Below are 19,258 nucleotides of genomic sequence, written 5' to 3' on the forward strand. Positions count from 1 at the left end.
ACTTTTTTAAGCAATTGCTTAATTATTTATTCAGTATGACTATTTGAAAACAAAAAATCACAAAATTAGAAAATAAAAATGTCATAAATAAGAAAGTGACGAGAATTTCACACTACATAATTAGGAAGGATATTAGAGGTTAGCGTTGTTATTCTTTAGAAAGGCACTAGATTTGTTAGATTATGTTGGGAATAATGTCTCCAGGCAAATAATTGTTCGCATACATTTCGAGCATCTTATAACAATATATTACATCTTATAACAAACTTATAATACTATGCAACAATATGTCATGTTCCGAAGGTTAATCGTTGTAATTGCAGGATTTGGGTTTCAGAAAACCTATATTTTTGGAAAACAAATTGAGCAAGGTAGCTTTTAACGTTTGATATCTCGGATTCATCAATTAATTTAAATGATTATGTATTTTTGTAAGGTAAATTGAGCAAGGTATCCTTTAACATTTGATGTCTCGGAGTCATCAATTAATTTGGACGATTACTGTATTTTTAAAAGGCAAACTGAGCAAGGTTGAGCAAAGTAGCCCTTAACATTTGATGTCTCGGAGTCATCAACTAATTTGGATGATTACTTCGGCATGCCGTGCGGACAAACGCTTTTATTCCAATAGAATGGGGACTTGTTATTGAGTTACACATGTACATGTTTCTTGATGTAATATTCTCAGATCGTTGGAGTGGCAGAGGTGGACCAAATTCATGGCCACCCTGTTTTCCGGACGTCAAACCACTGGACTACTTTTCTGGAGATACCTCAAGAACCGAGTTTATTCTCAGCATCGAAGAATTAAATATAATCGAATCACCACAGAAACAACTACTGTGACTCCACAAATGCTTAATAATCTCCGGAGAGAAATCCAGAATAGACTTTATATTTTTTGGTACTCATTTTGGAGTGTATAAATATAAAATCATGTGAGAAGCTAAATAAAATTCTGTCAATATTTTCCCCTATCTATTATTATGTATTGTTTAAAACGTATCTCTTTCCGGTGAATAAATTATGGACACCGTGCATTAGATTTGCCGGAGCAAGAAATATGAAGAATCAGTTCAACTTTCGCTGATATTAGAACTATGGACTTTTCAATTTCTATCTGAATTCGCTAATCATTTACTCACAGAACATGCAAGTAAGTAATGTGGTAATTTATATTTTGCCCTACTTAAAAGACGATTGGGGAGACGTACGAAACCGAGTCGACTATATCTAACTGGTAACAACTTATCGTTTTTTTAATTCGAAGACAATACAGAGAATTATTAGCCTTTTTTGGAGGAAAAATAGTAAAACTTCATCTGACTACGAGCCCGCACAAAAGAAAACATTTATTCCTTCAGAAAAAAAGCACTTTACTTTAATACACAAATCTTAGAAGTAGAGATACAGTGTCATAGATATATTTTCTTTTATTTCAAAACTAATGAGAACTGCTATTTTTAATGAACAGAAAAATGTTAAAATATTTTGAAGTTTATTAAGGGTATAACGAAAAAAAAATGTCAATCTCTCTCTCTATTTTGTTTTCTGTTTATTTGAAGTTTCTGAATTTGAAGTTTCTAGCTCAGAACCATCATAAGGCTTCAAATTACTCTCTATTAAGATTGTTTTTATTTTTTTCAAAAAATGCACTAAAGGTAAGAAGTTATTAGATCGAAAGAGTCGATTTTTTAGACAACAGTGAATTGAGAAATGAGTTTCAGATTAAATTGATTTTATATATTTTTGGCGTGCTTAGATGTCGTCTCCAAATTATCTCGCTTCGATATGAGAATGAAGATAAAGGAGATTTTTTTTTTTTTTTTTGTTTCTGTTTTCTTGTTCATTCCTTTTAGAGTGATATTTTGGTAGCTAATAGCCGCTTCAATATACTTAAGTTTAAATCAGTAGAAGAAAATATTTTTAACAGGATTAAAATAATCATTTTGTTTATTTACAAGACGAATTAGAAAAGGCGGAAATTTATGATGATAAAGCAATTTTAGCCCACGATGGCAGGCACAGCTATAAAAAAAATTAGTTTTTAGCATTTTTAGTTAGCATTGTTTTTAGGTTTCTCTGGGTAACATAAATAATAGCCGCACTCCCTTATAAAACGCGCCACGAAAGCATTTCTCTCGTCAGATGTATAGTCTTATGCATCTAATAATAAAATATAAGATATTATTATTAGATATATAAGATTATACATCCGAGGTTAATATATAAGATAATTTGCTATAAAATAGCTCTCATTTGTAGCAAAAGAACTGAATTATTACCTCTCTGTGCATTCGTTATTAGTGCATTCTATCATACCGTTAAACTTGGGTTCGAATTCTAAAGACTGACTTATTCGATTACGGCAAAGCACTCAAGGACTATGTGCCTAATGGAAAGGAAATCTTCGTGGAGGACATTCTAAGGGAAACTCGCTCATATACACGTTACACATGAAGAAATCCGCGAAAACGCCCATGCAGCTAGACCATTTGCGGGATTCGAATCTCGGACCAAATTATCAGTGTTCAGTGACTATGCTTCTCGGTCGCTAGTAGGCCGAATCTTAAACAAAACATACATGTTTATAAATGTATAGTGTGTTTGCGGCATAGGAACACTTAGAATAACACGCAACTGAAAGTATACTGGCGAGATTAGTGGCAGGAGAACTTAGGGTCCCTCCTCCTTGGGTGCTTCCAGAAAAACTGGCACGAAGCTGGGCAAACTTGTACTGTTAACAAAGGGCCCAAAGTCTTGGCCATCGACAGGCAATTCCCGCTTTCTCTTGAACTAGATAAATTCATTGACCTGATCTAGATTTTGCTCAGATGAAGAGGATTACTCCCAATAGTATGACAGCTGAATAACTCAATCAAGGGAGGGCAGTTATGGAATCCAAGGATGAGTTTCTCTTCGTATCCATTATCCATCTTTCGAAAGGGCTTTCTGTTAGATGAGTTTTAAAATCAATTGAGAAAACAATATTAAGAAATCACGAATGTTTCTATCAGATTGCATGTAAAACAATCAAGATTTATTCCGGAAATTAAACATTAGTTTTCAAAATATTTTTCTCTGTATTCTATTATCTATTAACTGCTTTTGTTCCTTTATAATTTTTAATATATTATTAATGATTCATGAAAACTATTATTCATATTTTTGTTTGATTCGTTTAAATATTTCAATGGTTAGCATGAAAATAAGCCCTGTTTATACATTCTAAATAATAGATTTTTCAGGTTAGTTTTTTTTCCCTCGTTCTTGCTTCCAAGCATAACATTTTAATGAAGTTATTTATATGCACGTACGAAAAGTATAGTATTCATCATTTTCCATAAAGCAAATGATATATCGCTAATTTAATAATATAAAAGTTGTAGAAATGCTTATTTATCAACGAGTGCTTTTGCCCCGTATTTTTTTCCTCCTACCGCGTCATTTCATACGTGGTAGAAAGTAGCTCAAGACGTTTTCTGTAATTTTGTCATGATTATAATTATTAATTTCTTACTTAATAAAGTCATCAGATTAAAATAAAGTTTTAATAAAACCAACTTTATCGCACAAAACGCTCAGGAAATTTCTAACGTAATCATCCTGGAACATTTAATATTTAAGATATTTTAATACATAAAATGTTTATTTTCTAAATAACAACTACCTAAAAAATTACAGAGCATGTGTAAAATTTATTATAAATTGAAGACTATTTTTCAACAGGAATTTTTTAATGAATTTCATAAAGATTTTAAAAGAAGCTGTTAGAAATGTTGTAGACCAGAATAAATCAAACATAACATGAATTAAATTAGTATTTAGTTCATGTCTGCTTTCTCGAAATTGCATTGTATTAGTATCGTGTAACAAAATTATGGGTAAAAACGTAATTAGACGTAGCGTGTTTCCCATAACTTGCAGATATTTAAAACGCTTGTTTGAGCTTATTTTATGTTAAATCGATAACAGATATTTAATAATAGAACTATCCACAAAAATCAGGATGTTATCCTAAGCTAGCAGGTTTAGCTGCAGTGGTTCGGAAATAGGACGAACTTTTAGAGGTCTACTGTTGTAGCCGCTGAATCACTGGTGATGCCAGTTTGATGCATTCAGTAACGAGTTCTTTTACTCGTTACTGAAGCATGAGTCGTCATACTCGTCTTGCTCATTCCTTCTCTTATTTTGTATATTGAGTGACGAAACACATTTTTGTCCTCTTTTGTCCTGTCCAAAAGACATTTCTACGACATTTCAACATTTCTACGTATTTATACACCATGTACATATTACTTCTGAAATTTGCTTTATAAGGTAAATCTTTGTTGTTTAATTTGTAATATCTTACCTGAATTAAAGGTCCTTAAGAGCTAAAATATTGAAGAACTGTGTACCGACTTTTTGCTGAAATATTATAAGTAACAAGTTCAAAGAAGGGTTAAATTTAACCATAATTCCAGGTCAAAATAAACTGAAAAATGGCCCTTTCTAGGACTTACAATAAGCCTTAACTAACAGAGTTGGCCACTATTTAAGATCACCCGCGTATATTAGCAGGCACAAAGCAGTGCTGTATAACACTAAGCTTAGACTGGCAGGAACAACGTGGCCAAAATGGCAAAACACGCCTTTTCTACTCAGATTTGAGGTTAAATACTTCTTTCTACCTCATTTAATAAATCATAATCCTAAAAACTCTTTCTGGCAGCAGTCGTAGGTGGGAAATGAGAAGTAAAGTAAACTTTTGTTCCAAATTAAAAATAAATGATGGGAAAATAATGTAAACTCTACATATTTAATGAATTAATCCAAATTAAAATGGCTGCAAACCAGAGTTTTCTTAATGTACTATAATGGCAGTCCATTTGCACTCTAAGAATTTGCCTGTGAACTGCAAGAATTTCAGTTCAGGAAAGCAATAATATTTGTATAAAAATTTCGCAACAATTAACATTTAGCTAAATTTATTAAAATATGGCAAATCGAAACCTTTCTAACGTAGATTAAGTAATTGAAAAAAATTGAAAAAAGTACCGTTTTAGAAACTCTCATTCATTATCCGAGTACTCTTATAAAGTCAGTTAGTTGCGAGTAACAATAATGTGGACATCTAAAGTTAACTCCAAATCACTGCGAATCCGAGGACGGTTAAATGAAAAAGAAAACGAAACAACCTACACTACAATGCACAAAAAATATTACTAATCATTTACTATCATTTACTGGCGTTTTAGGCGATTTAATCTGGAAGATGTAATTGATTATGTAAATCGGATCATTATGGAATATTCTTAATTGCTATCTGAGCTCGCTCTTCTATCATCCTTGTCTATGTTCTCAGTCCGAGTGGTAAATTTTCTGAATATTGATTGCTTGTATGGAAGCTGATGTTGTTTTCCACAGCCGATTTCAATTGAAATGTTCTCCTCTAAGATTTTCCTTAGGCCCACCAGCGGCTTAGAGATAAAGTACCTAAACACTGGTAGTTCGGTCCGAGGTTCGTATCCCACTACCTGGCTGGCTGCATGAGCATTTTCGTGGTTTTCCCATGTGTAACGCACTAATACGAGCCAGTTTCACTTACAAAATCCTCCACGAAAATGCTTCCTTCTCTTCGGTGTAGTGCCTTAGTTCGGAACCCGTAAATAATAATAATAATACGATCTTCCTTCTTTTATATAGATAGCCTTTGTGTGCATTGTCCCAGTTCAAATAATATAATCCTATGCAGTCCACATTTTGTCTCCTTATACAGAACATGCTGTTTGTTTTTGTTTACATAACTATTGCATTTCATTAGCAATCAATGTGAAGCAGAAAGTTTTTGACTAACGTGTAAGGATGTAGACATCTAAAGGTATCTGCGTAAGTAAACTTTTTGCTGCATATTTAAAGGTTATCATTTAAACGTTAACTGTTCTGGTTACCCAATTATCGCCTCTATTGAATGCTTATTATGGATCAAGGTAAAACTCAATTGGCATAAACTAATGCCAAATTTATTTTTCATTCCTCCCGAAGTTACAACTAAAAGTACATACAAAATAATATTGCCAATTTTATGTCAACGTCAACTGGCTGCTAACCTTGCAGAGTCATTAGGAATTTCGATGCAGGAGACGTGAAAAATGTGCAACGCCCTTGCCGGGATTCGAAATCCAGATCTCCCGAATACGTGTCTAGTAAGCGTTCATTTACATCACGAAGGCATGCGGCAAGAAGGGAGAAGATTCCTTATATGCTCCCCCCTTTAAAGGGCACCTCGGGATGAGGGTACCCAATTGCGAAATCCTAGAGATAACGAATTATCATCCTCCACCTTTTAGTTCGGACGCCACTGTAGCGTTCGTAAGGGTTTTGATCTGGATACATGAAAAATGTGCAATGCCCTTGCCGGGACTCGAACTTCGGACCTTCAGAATATTCATCGAGTGTGCTTCAAGTTACACCACGAAAGCATGCAGGAAGAAGGGAGCAAATACCGTATAACTTAAACTATAATCGGCTTACAATGTTAATCATACCCTCGCAAAGTTAAAACACTCACAGTTAACTTTATACGCTTACCAAAGTTTCCAGTACTATGCTACACGACGACACACATCTATTCCTCCCCCTCCTTGTGTAGACAGTTGTGTTTTACGCTGATGATGTATGTTAATAATTTTCTTATGGCTCCGCAAAAATCAAATTTGGTTTTTGTTATACACCCCGGTTAATTGGCAACCTTGTGAATCCGCTCCCGAATAATCAGGATTTGATTACATTTAGTGATTTAAAAAGAACTGATTGCGAAAGGAATACATAATAAGCAATTATGTTTTTGTCTCGTACTTACATACTAAGAATTTTTCATACACAATAAAAAGCTTCCTCATGGATTAAAAAAAAAGATACGTTTTTCTCAGATGAAATTATATTTTTCATTGTTGTTAGAATCGACGAATAACAATTTTCGAACTCCAAGTGGGAGGTAGCAAATTATTGTGAAGTTCAGTCTTAAGTGAAATTTTTGTTCAGATAATTATGTTATAACAGATAAAAGCTTTGAGCTTTGTTTCTCCATATAGCCTTTCAAAATTGTGTAACTTCTCCAAATTCTTTTCTCTCCGATTTGACATCAAGTTGTTCAAATGCGACTTATCGGATTATGTGCCTACAAAACTGGAATTTTTTTTTTTTTTTTTTTTTTTTTTTGAGGAAAAACTGTTTATTTTGGATGTAAGAGTATTTATTTCATTGTAAGTAACACAAGAAAAGCTATTTTTAATACTCAAGTATAGTATATATTTAACTGTGCTGCTCTTTTTCTTTTTATGAATGAAATGTCATTAACAGCTCTTTCTTTCAAGTTATGGATAATGCTTAGTTAATCTTTTAATTACAGTTTTCATTAGTAATTTCCAAAAATTATAACGGAATATTTTTATTCTGCACCGAATTTATATACTGTTTTAAATATAGGACATTTTTAATGTGATATTTCTTTTAGTGGACTCAAAGTTTTGTCGGCGATGTTTGCTTACAGTTCATTTGTAGGGTTTATATTTATTTTAACTAACATTTATTTTAAGTTTAAACTATCTTTCCTGTCAAGCCTTACTTTCCCCTGGAACTGCCAATGCCAGAATATGTAAATTTTGAGTAGAACGCGCAAGGATTCAAATTATCAGCGGAAGTATTCTGATTTAAATAGGAAGAAACGAGTTCGGTGTGTGATATTCTTACTTCACGAGCGCGGAGGTAGTTAGCGAGAAATTGAAGAACCCCGCGTTTCGGCCTATATGCTTGGCGGGAAGTAGTGTTAATCGTTCAAGTGAGCTTCAAGTCTGCTGAATTAGCAGCGGTGTTGTAAAACGCGGTGAGTTAGTTATTTCTAGAGAGCCTCGTAGTTAGAGTCTTGTCTTTAGTTTCTTTTCAGGTTATTATTTTTATTTGACCGCCGAGTTGGCGCAGTCTGTGAGCGTCAAGAGCACGCAATTGTAATTTTTACGTTGAATAAAAAGGGACTTAAACCCTTCACAAGGCTCTATCTTTTATACAGTTTTCACAGTCACCCTTTGGTTGCGTGCAAATTGGAGGCGCGCAACGTTACACATTAAAAGGCCTTATGACAAATTACCTATTTCATAATGAAACTATGCATTTCAATTTATTTATTTATTTATTTAGGGTGTAAGGTTTTAATTTAAACTAACCAAATTTCTTTTTATTTTAAGTTACCCTTTCCTGTAAACTCTTATTTCAACTTCCCTTCAGAATGAACGCGCGGTTCAGCTTTATGCTAATTTGTATTAAGGCCAAGTTTTTGTATTTAAAGGTTAGTGAGAAACTTTTCAAGTGTGAGAGAGCTTTTAGTCTCAGACCACTTCGGCTCGGTGGACGTTCGCAAGATTAGTTAGTATATTCTTACGCCTTAGCGCTATTACTCTAAATACTTAGTGCATTAGTACTTAGTTAAGGCTTGCTACGCACCTTAGATAGGCCATACTCGCGTTTAAGCGCTGAGAACTGCGACTATCTAAATTTCTACTTAAGCTTTACCTTAAATTGTTTGATTGTTCAGTTTAGACCCAAACGGGCTCATTATTTTTCTGTTATCACTCCCGAGCTGGGAGTTCCTGTAAATAGTGATTTAAATAAAGGGGTCTTCTACACCCTTCTTACGTTGTAGTTCTTTTAGCACTTACAAGAACATAGCTGCATTCAGCTCACTGTTCGAGAACAGGACCTTGAAACTGTCACCATTATGTTTGCTAAGAGTATGCATAGAACACTTAGTCCTGACAAGGGTTACTGCAAATAACTATAATATTAATTACTGAATTCATCGCATTGATTGTCTCGTGAAGGAAGAACTTTCCACTCACGTCATTATGGTCTTCGGTTAACAAGCGATATTGCACAAATCACATTTTCGTGTAGCACAAAACTAGGGAAAAACTTATAACTTTCTTTGCAGTTTATGTTCACATGCAGAAATGTAAAGAAGGAAAAACTCATACCTTGAAAATGTTACTTTCTTGTTGATATCATCTCAATACCTGAAGTAGGCTAACATTCAAGATCCGAAAATGTTAGTGAGAAGTTCAGCATGAGAACTTTTAGTGAATTTAACTAATTCCATTCCAAGAAAAGGTATGAGCAACCCCTGAACATGGCTGAGGTTTAAGAAAAGTGCACTGAACAGTAACATCTAGGGTGTGCAACATTTTGAGGAAGACTCAGATGTTCTAACTTGCAGTGTATCCGAACTAATAACTTGTACTTTTAATATGTCTACTAGCCGTGGATAGACAAAACTGGACTAGCTTCCACCACCTAAAATACATCGAATTAATTTAGTAATGCCTATTCGTTCGGTCAATGATATTGATTCGAGCATTCGTAAAGAAGAAATATACCTATTTGATTAGTGGAAGTAACGTAAGAAATTGGAACAGCATTTGAATTTTTAGTCTCCACCACGTTTTAATGCAGAAAGCCCTTTCTTTACGAGGCTAATTTTTCAAATAACGTCCTCAATTCATACACAAGAAACATCTACCAGCACTCTTTAAATTTGAATATGCGTATCAATATTAATTAGAGTTTCAAAGTTCTGGAGGCCAGTGTCTGTTAGTATTACAGAATAGGCAAAATGGTGAAGGTTTCTTTGAACGGTTCTGAGTTAATATTTAGAGCTGCTGTAGAAGAATTAAATGTATATAATCAACTGGATTTTCACTTCTTACGTTTTGAGTAGTAAGTGCTTCTTCCACTTCTTCTGTAAGAAACTGCTGAAATGCAGTAATATCCCCTTCCGAAATTTTCCCTCTTTTGGCGTGAATAATCCATCTTCTACACATGTCATCAGGAAACGCACATAACATTTTTAACACGGCAGTATGCTTCGGAAAAGGTATGGATTCTGATATTTTCTCTTAAAGCAGTTAAAGCCTGCATCCTTCAGTTGTTCTCAATGAAACCTTCGCTCAAGGCTGAAGGTGATGGATGTCGTATCGGCATATTATTTTCCAAAAATTCGAGCTTGAATTATTATATTTTTATCACCATTATTGTTAACAAGAATTTTTTTTGTTTTGTAATTTGATAAAAGTCTGCGATAATACTTATTCCATCAACTATAATCAGAAGCCTCAATATTTAGCAATGGGCTAAAAAGTTTATCAGTGGTTGAAAGATTTAGATTATTGTCGGTAGAAGATTTAAATTATCAGCTAAATGGGCGAAGTAATACTTGGGAGCAAATAACGTTCTAAATCATCATTATTCACATCTTTGGAATTATATTTATTAGCATCTGTCGACTTCGTAATAAAGCGAATAATATTAACTCTAAAAGTTTTTCGGTTTCATAATATCATCCAAAGTCTCAACCGTGGAACGAAATTTTCAAATGCACAAGTGAGAAAACAAATTTTAAACGATATTTACCCTGCATCTATCAAGTTTCGACATCAAATCATTGTGCTTATATGCACATTTTATTTCTTTATTCAACATACAACTGTTCCAAAAACAAACATATCATTCTTACAGTTTACATTGTTGCCAGATTCCAAATTTCAATCAAACTCCGCTCGTAGGAAAATCGCGAATGATGTCACTAGCAGCACTGCCTATTAAGAGATCGGGACAGACTTAACATCATTATAAAAATTGACTAAGCAATTAGAAACATTTTCTCAGCTTTTTCTTAACTGCCCGAATTGGTTTTCCAGTTCACATTTTGCTTTTTGGAATGTTAAAATAAGGTATTAGTGTAATTATTGCATAAATTTAAACATTTCTAATTTAATTTTGTGCAATATGATTATATACAAGTATATGTAGTATGTATACAAGTGCCCAGTTTCATTTTTTTTCATGCAGAATATTCATAAATATACAATCCTTCATGTTTGACGATTGAGCTACGTTTTCACAAATATAGGTGTAACTAAATTACCTGAATATAATACTTGCTTTGTCAAATACATTAAAATCTGATCTATCATTTAAGTCGTATACAATAACATTTGTTCAACAGCCCATTCAAAAATGCTTTCAAAAATTTTATTCCCATACATTCAATCAGTACAATATTTATTTCTAATAGAACATTCAACAAAAACATATTCAAAGAAATGTGTTTGCTATAAATTTAATCAACAAGAATTTTTGTGCCACCCAGAGAATATTTGAATCCCGGAAAAGGCATGGATGTTGTAGATGTATAGTGTCTGTGCGTTATGGGAGCACTAAAAATACACGGAGAACGAAATTACTCTCGAGTGGTTTGGTGGTGAGAAGAAGGATGGGATACCACTATGAGCTCCCTTTCAAAATTGGGGCGGAGCTGAGGAAAATCGTACTAACCGTTAATGTAGTATATGTACTGAAGTAATTCCAAGTACAAGCTATATAACGAACTTTTCGAATTATAATAAAAGAAGTACACCTTTTTCCTGAGTTTTCAGAAATGATGAATTAGTCTTTAGAGGTCTAAATACATGCCTCTTATAAATGAGCTTCGAAAATTGTTTTGTTCTCTTTTATTGAAGGACTCACTAATGATTTCTCTTACTGCATTTTATTTAAACATATAAATCGAATTTTTTAAGAAGAAAACTAATGAATTCAATTTTAATCTGATTGGTATTTGACATACTATGCATCCATTTATTCTTGAATTGACAGTTGTTTCATGTAACTGCTCATAAAGATAACTTGCTTTTCATTCTAAACATTCACAATTTTATTAAACTTGAAGTTTAATTAGAAGTGAATGGCATAACTAGTACAAATTATAATTCTTTCAACTTGTTCTGTTCATTACTCTGTTTAAGGAATTAAACTTGTTATCACTGCTTTTTTCAAATATTTTCATTATTGTGAAAACTGACGCCTTTTGGTGTTAAGCTTATAACATTAATAACTCAGTAATTATTATTCCTTTAATGTGTTTCTTAATTTGATACGTGTCTCCCGACAAAAAATAAATTAATCGCATTTCATTCACTAATGGAAAAAATTTGTAAAAATTATTGTACAGATAGCATTTTTTGACAATGTACGTTGACTGGTAAATCCGCACTTATTGCTCCAGAATCATATGATTAAACCATTTAATCTCAGAATGGATAAAAAAAAATTTCTTACTAGATTTTTTTCAATTTTTCCTAAAACTGTAAGAATTTTGTTAATTTTATTAACAGTTTCTTTCCTGTCGATTCTTAACTTCAACTTACTACTTCAAGCCAGAACGTAGTTTTAAAATCACGTCTGAATACATAATGAGGAAAAGCGGTATTTAACCGCGAAAAGTTCTTCGGTCTTACGGAGAGAGTTACCAGGTATCCTGGCTGCACGCGTCCGCCTCTTTATGCAACTCTCTCGTAAGCTATTATCACGCTCGGCGGTACTTTAGGCCCTTGATAGCTTCACAGTCTATTAATTTTAAGGGTCCAACTCTGGTAGATTCTTGATAGCTTCGGCTATATCTCTTTAGTTTAGATTAGTTTAGTAGTATTCTTAATCTCTTAAGTTCAAAGCCCAATTGTCGGCTTTATTGTACACTCCAAGACGGAGTTTGTTTTAAACTTTAGTTGGAATATTAAAGGGCTAGTTTACCCTTCTATCTTGTTGTTTCCTGTCACACGAACTCAAGCAATTATTCGCTTATCAGTTCTTAAGATTCTTCACGTTCAACAGAGCATTTATAAAGTGAGGAACTCTACAAAATATTATTTGTATTTTGTAATTCACTTGTGTATCTCTATCTTTATCTATCTAAATTGTAATTTAAATTAGCAATAGCCTTTTAATGCTTAAATTAAATTTATTTTCCTTCTCTGTTCTAAAAATAGTTATCCCTTTCTGCACTGCGTCATTCCAAGTCAACATGTCATATGACATTTACATAACACTGATAATGTAAATTGAATTAAAATAGCCATGAATGATTTTACAGCAGTATTAATTATTATTTTTCATTAGTATTATTCAATCAAAATGCACTGAGAACTAAAACGTACGCATTCTGTTTTAAGATTTCATCCTGAACACAACGCACTTCCTTTCTGCCCTTCAGCCTAAATCGACTGCTGCCTGCACCTCTGTTCTTACTGCAAATTATCAAAAAATGTAAACATTTTGAAAGAGACACAAGTAGTGTGCCAAGTGTTTTGTGGACATAACATGTTACTGATAACTGATAACATGTTACTGTTACTGATAAAAAAAATATTTAATCTGCGTCTTGCCATTTTGCTGTAGCTCTATATTTGCTCTGTATAATGTGTATATACTATTAACATATGTGCTCTGCATCATGTACTCCTATCATGTGTTAGCCTAGGTTCATGCACTATGAATTGTCTCCCCATAAGTATTATTACTCATATACTACCATCTGTTTCATATGTAAACCAAAAGTTCATTGCTAATAATTATTTGCAACTTATGTTATTATCTGTCTTAAAACTGCCCTGCATCATGTGTTTTAATTAGTATACGCGCGTGCTTTATATCTGGCAATGTTACATGCGTGCTTTATATCTGGCATGCACCATGTGTTTTCACTAGTATCGCAGCTTTATCTCTGCTCTGCATCCTGTGATCTTACCAGTTTGTAACTGGTAAGATTACCTGTGATCTTACCAGTTTTATTACACGTTTTGATATGTCACATAGTATTACATCTGCCCAGCATTATATGTTCTAACGCCCACCAGCGGCCGAGCGGTAAAGTCGCTGAACACTGGTAGTTCGGTCCGAGGTTCGAATCCCGCGAACGGGCTGGCTGCATGGGTGTTTTCGTGGTTTTCCCCATGTGTAACGTGTATACGAGCCAGTTTCCCTTAGAAAGTCCTCCACGAAAGGCATCCCTCCTCTTAGGCAGATAGCCCTAGTGTGCTTTGCCATAATTAAATACACACACATATATGTTCTAACAGCATCACATGAATGCATTATTAGTACTCTACTTAGTAGTCTGTGAGTATGTTCTGTGTATTTCAAGTGTTTTTATGTGTACTGTATGGTCTAAATGTTATTCAATGCTGTTATGTGTATTATGTCTTACATTATTATGCCACCTCCCCCCGTTTTTTTTTTTTTTTTTTTTTTTTTTTTTTTTTTTTTTTTTTTAGATTTCCTGTAACCACTGTAATCCTAAAACTTTCAAATGTCATACACATCACTTGTAATGTAGACTATGTCAACCGCCCTTGTATGGCCATGTAACTTTCTCATTAAGATTCAAATATACTCCCGAGGCAGCCTGATGAGGCTCCAGGGAGTTGTTGCCACTAGATAGTGGAGGACGCGGGACATATGCCTGTTTACCTATGTTAAACATCAGGCGCCCTCGTCCTCCGTCACCTGTCACCTGCCATTTTGCTGTCATTTCGGAGTCAACATTCTACGTATCTGTACAACTAATTTTCTACAGCATCGAGTCTTTCTAACTCTTTTTCATCACTCACGCACAACACACACACACACACACACACACACATATATATATATATATATATATAATAAAGTAATTAAATGTAAATTAAAAAGCATATGACTCGCGCTAAAGCTACAAAGTAATAAACTAATAATTCATAATAATGTATTATGCATGTTATGAATTATTAGTATATATATATATATATATATATAGAAAACAAATTAAATTAATACATTTAAAATCCATTCTCTATTATAACTTAATATATATATATATATATATATATATGTGTGTGTGTGTAAGTTAAAAAATAGGCAAATCAAAGCAATATTCCTTTAATTCCCACTCTCTGCTATAAAAATAGTAATGCCTATACTGGACTACATCAGTTCTAGACTTGCATAACGCTGATGAAGTATCTAATACAGATCTTAAACCGAAACCTTTCTCTTAATAAGCTAACATACTGAAATAACTGCGCACTTCTGCTTCTATTCCTGTTACAGCTAAGACGCTACGTCGCTGCTCTCTTCCTAATGCAAGAGTAAAAAAACGAATATTTAATCTGCCTCAGCTGCCAAGTTTGCTTTTCGCTATGGGTCAACATTCTACGTCATCAATACTGCTAAGTCTGTATATATTAATATATATGTAATAAAAGTATTCCATTAGATGTAAAATAATATTATTGTAGTGATAAGACTGCATTATTAGATAAAATAAGATGACTTGGTGACAGTTGCAACGGACTGGCTTGGAGAGGACAGCGACTTTGCTGCGTAGTTAGCAAGATGACATTTGAAGAGCCCCACATAACGGTAAATTCCACAAATCATTTTATTTTTCGATAATGTACATTATCGCTATGCGTGCGCTATGCACCCCACAATTTTCTACAGCCCACATTTAAAAAAATGAACGAATTTAGAAAAGATTATTATTTAGAAAGAATTAGATTTAGAATTTAAAATATTTGCGTAGCTAGAGGGACAGCCGAAAGCAGAGCAAGAGACGAGCGAAGAGAAGAACAGGAAGTTACGACGCAGTTTTTTAAGCTATTTATATACCGAATTCCGTTTCAGATCACCTGACACTTTAATGTAAAGGATTTTGAGTTCAGATTTCAGTGGGAAGTGCGCATCAGAATTGCAGGGAATAAAATGTATTGCTGTTATTTTTAGAATAAAACGAAAGTTAAAGAGATATTAATTTATTATTTGAAAGCTAGATTTTATCTTTTACATATTAGATATTTCATATTTTACACACACACGCACACACACACACACATATATATATATACAATATTTTACGCTTTTCCTCATGTACTGTGAATACGAGCCTTTTAACTTGCAAAATTTCCTACGATTCATTTTTTGATAGGTTGTTCATAGACAAAACAAAAAACGCATTGAATTCAATGGGCCTTCTCTATCAGACAATAAATATAAATATTACAGTTCTATACATAGATTTTTATTTTCAACACAAAGTAATATAAACCAGCGGTCGCAAACCGGTGGACCATGAACCACTGGTGGCCCGTGAAAACTTTTTAATGGTCCTCAGAAAAATTTGGACATTATTTATATCTTTATAAAGATTCAGTTTAAAAAATGACGAGTAACAAAACCTATTATGAAATATGGATTACACTTTTTTTTTAAATTTTAGCTACTACTTTTAGCGAAATTCCTTCTGAATTTAGGGACCTTTTTAGCTATTTTTGCAGGTGTATCTAGCAACATTTGAAAGTGAGAGTTGGCATCCATGGATATGCTGCTGTTACCAATAATAGGGCTAACTGGAATTCTCTTTCTTTTTGAATTACAAACATATGCTAGTGTAGTCGATAATAACAGTTTTTCTCGGTGTTAATAGACAACTTGGTGGATTTTTAAGAGAACCATCTGCATTCTTGTTTATAATTGCATCACTGGAAGTTTCCGGTTTTCTTTTGTCTAACTGTTAATCGATGGCACCTTTGCGGAATAATCGATTATTATTGTTTACAATAATTAAAAATTGGCCGCATAATACTTATTGATATTGCTTTGCGTTTGGCGGTTTGTTCTTGCTTTTCGTGAAGTTTCTTTTAAGTGATGTGGAAATGTGAACCTTTCTGTACAAGAAGGTAAGATTTTTATACTTTTCATATAATTTTTCAATGTGAACGAAATATGTGTGTCAGCCAGGTGTTAATCGTGTTTTAATTGTTACTCATAATCAGGGACGTTGTTTGAATTTCCATGAGGGCATGCTGCTCAACACCAAATGTTTCGAAAATTATATTAACAAATGAAAATTAGAATTCTATGTATTAGAAAGTTGAATATAGTTTTTGCGTATTAATGTGCTGTTTTAAGGTCCATTTAAGGATTTTTTTAATAATTAACATTAGTGGTCTGCCAAGTATACAATTTTATATGTAAAATTATAATATATTATATAATAATATATAAAATTATACATTATTATATTATCCGTGAAGTTCTAACGGTTGACGACCACTGATATAAACAATCTTACATTTAGTTTACCTATGATTTTAATATACAAATACCTGGATTTAATACACTGGGAAGAAAACACAATTTTTTCGCGTTATCTTAGCTTCACAATACGTTTACGCAGTTAAACATTGTACATTTTTGTATGTCAATAAATATTTTTTTGTTGCTGCTGTTGTCAAAAAGATAACGAAGCTGGCAACACAAAAAAGGGAAGCAAATATTTAAACAGTACAAGGCAATAAATCGAAGGCACCCGAATGAATAACACGAACAAACATGTCAAACAAAATAAAAGAAATTACTAATATCTGATAGGCGATTTATCTAACGCATACATACCGAAAAGCGAAATGCTAAAAGGTGGAAATAAAGCTCGAAAAGTAAACTCGAACTGTCAAACATTTATTCAAGATTTATGTAAATCTACTTTACACAGAATCTTTCTTATTCCGCGAATATTTCTGGAAGAGTGTTTTGGAATTTATAAGCATGTTTATCTTTGCATGCTTAGACGCATTTAGAAAGATGTATTCCAGAAATAATAATGAAGTGTCTTCGGAAATTGAGAATATATTCCTTTGTGCATTAAATTTAATGTTTCATTCAATAATCTGAAAGTAGCTGATATGAAATAAGTATGTTTTGATGGCATATATCCAGGTATTACGATATGTATTATAAATAATTTAAAATAATAATTTTATGAGTTTCTAAAATATTTAGAAAAAACGTAAATATCATAAAATTGATAACACGAGTTTGGGAAAAAACTACCACATATTTTTATAATTCGAATCAAATCAAAGAAAATTGCGTGTGCCAATAAATAGGAGTGATTGCTACGCCTGTTACATAACACTTTGTGTATTTCAAATGGTAAATGAAGAAGGTGAATAAAATCTCTAAACGAAACATACTTTGATGTAAGGAAATTCGTTCGAATATTTAGGAAAATCTTCTCCCTAAATTTCTAGCGTTATGCGTCGAAGTCTTATATATATATGAACCTAGAAAATATAAGTGGAACGTACACACATTTAGCAATTAAAATTAAAGTTAAAATGGGAATGAGAATGAAAGAAATACTCAAGGCAAAATTGCAAAACAGAAAACTATGAAAGAAATGATACCGAATTCCAAACTTAGATAAATCTTCCAGAAAATAAATCTCTGAAATCGTGCATAGACTTATTCATATACAAATCATGCTCAGTGCCATGCGAAAGTCTCGTTAAAGACTCTTTAAATAGTTTTTCACGTCGCGTAACACCTAAAATGCAACTATGATGAATTCCGTGACTAACGACAAATGGCTGAAGTTATTTTAGTTATGTATTTTGTGCTTTATGAATTCCCACTATATTATTTAATACATTTAAAAAATATTTTCTTCTTCCTTTCCGCATAACTTTGTTGTGTACTTGCAAGCACCTTCGATGCGTATTCAGGAGGTCCGGAGTTCAAATGTCGGTGAAGGCATTGTGGATTTTTTCAATTTCCTGGTTTCGGAAGGGTTCTAAATATTTCTAAAAGTGGCGCCCGAACTAAAAATTGTTGGACGATAATTCGTTACAACCAGGATTTGGAAGACGAGTCTTCTAACTCCCAGCTACAATTTAAAAAGGAGTATATAAGATATTTTCTCCTCCATTTCTGTATGCTTTCGTGCTATAACTGGAAGCCCACTCGATGCATATTCGGGAGATCTGGAATTCGAATCCCGCAGAGAACATTGCACATGCTTCATATTCTTGCACAGGTATAAACTAATGCCTCTACACAATGGTGCATTATTATCTCTCGTTTCATAGTAATTCACTCGTTTTTCAGAAAAGCTAATTCTAAGGAAGAAAACAGAAGAGAAACACGCCAAAGTGAAACATAAAATTAGCAAAGCAACAGCGTAAATTTAGTCAATAATAATTCAATCGATTTCGGGGCAAACAGTTACAGATCTCTCTTCAACAGGGAAAAGGAAGTCCAGAAGATAGCAGAAGCAGCAAGTTCCAAGTTTCGCTGTTATGCTGCGAATATCGTGGAACATGCACGACGTACAATGTATTCCGGCTCTCTGCGTTTAGGTCACTGCGCACACATTACCATGTAGATCTCTCATGTGGGCCCAGAACGGACAAGGAGTGAAGGTGCCATGGCCCACTTGTCACATGCACATCAGCAGGCCATCTGATAAGCATAAAAGTCCAGGTATGTCTTTTGATGAGAAAGCACAGTAGAAAAATATAAATTACAGAATAAAAATTTTCACAAAGGTGATAAAATTGTAGTACAGCAAGAT

This window comes from Stegodyphus dumicola, chromosome 8 (assembly GCF_044657685.1).
Source record: "Stegodyphus dumicola isolate Sdum_Otavi_A_Nest chromosome 8, ASM4465768v1".
NCBI classification, from domain to species: Eukaryota; Metazoa; Arthropoda; class Arachnida; order Araneae; family Eresidae; genus Stegodyphus; species Stegodyphus dumicola.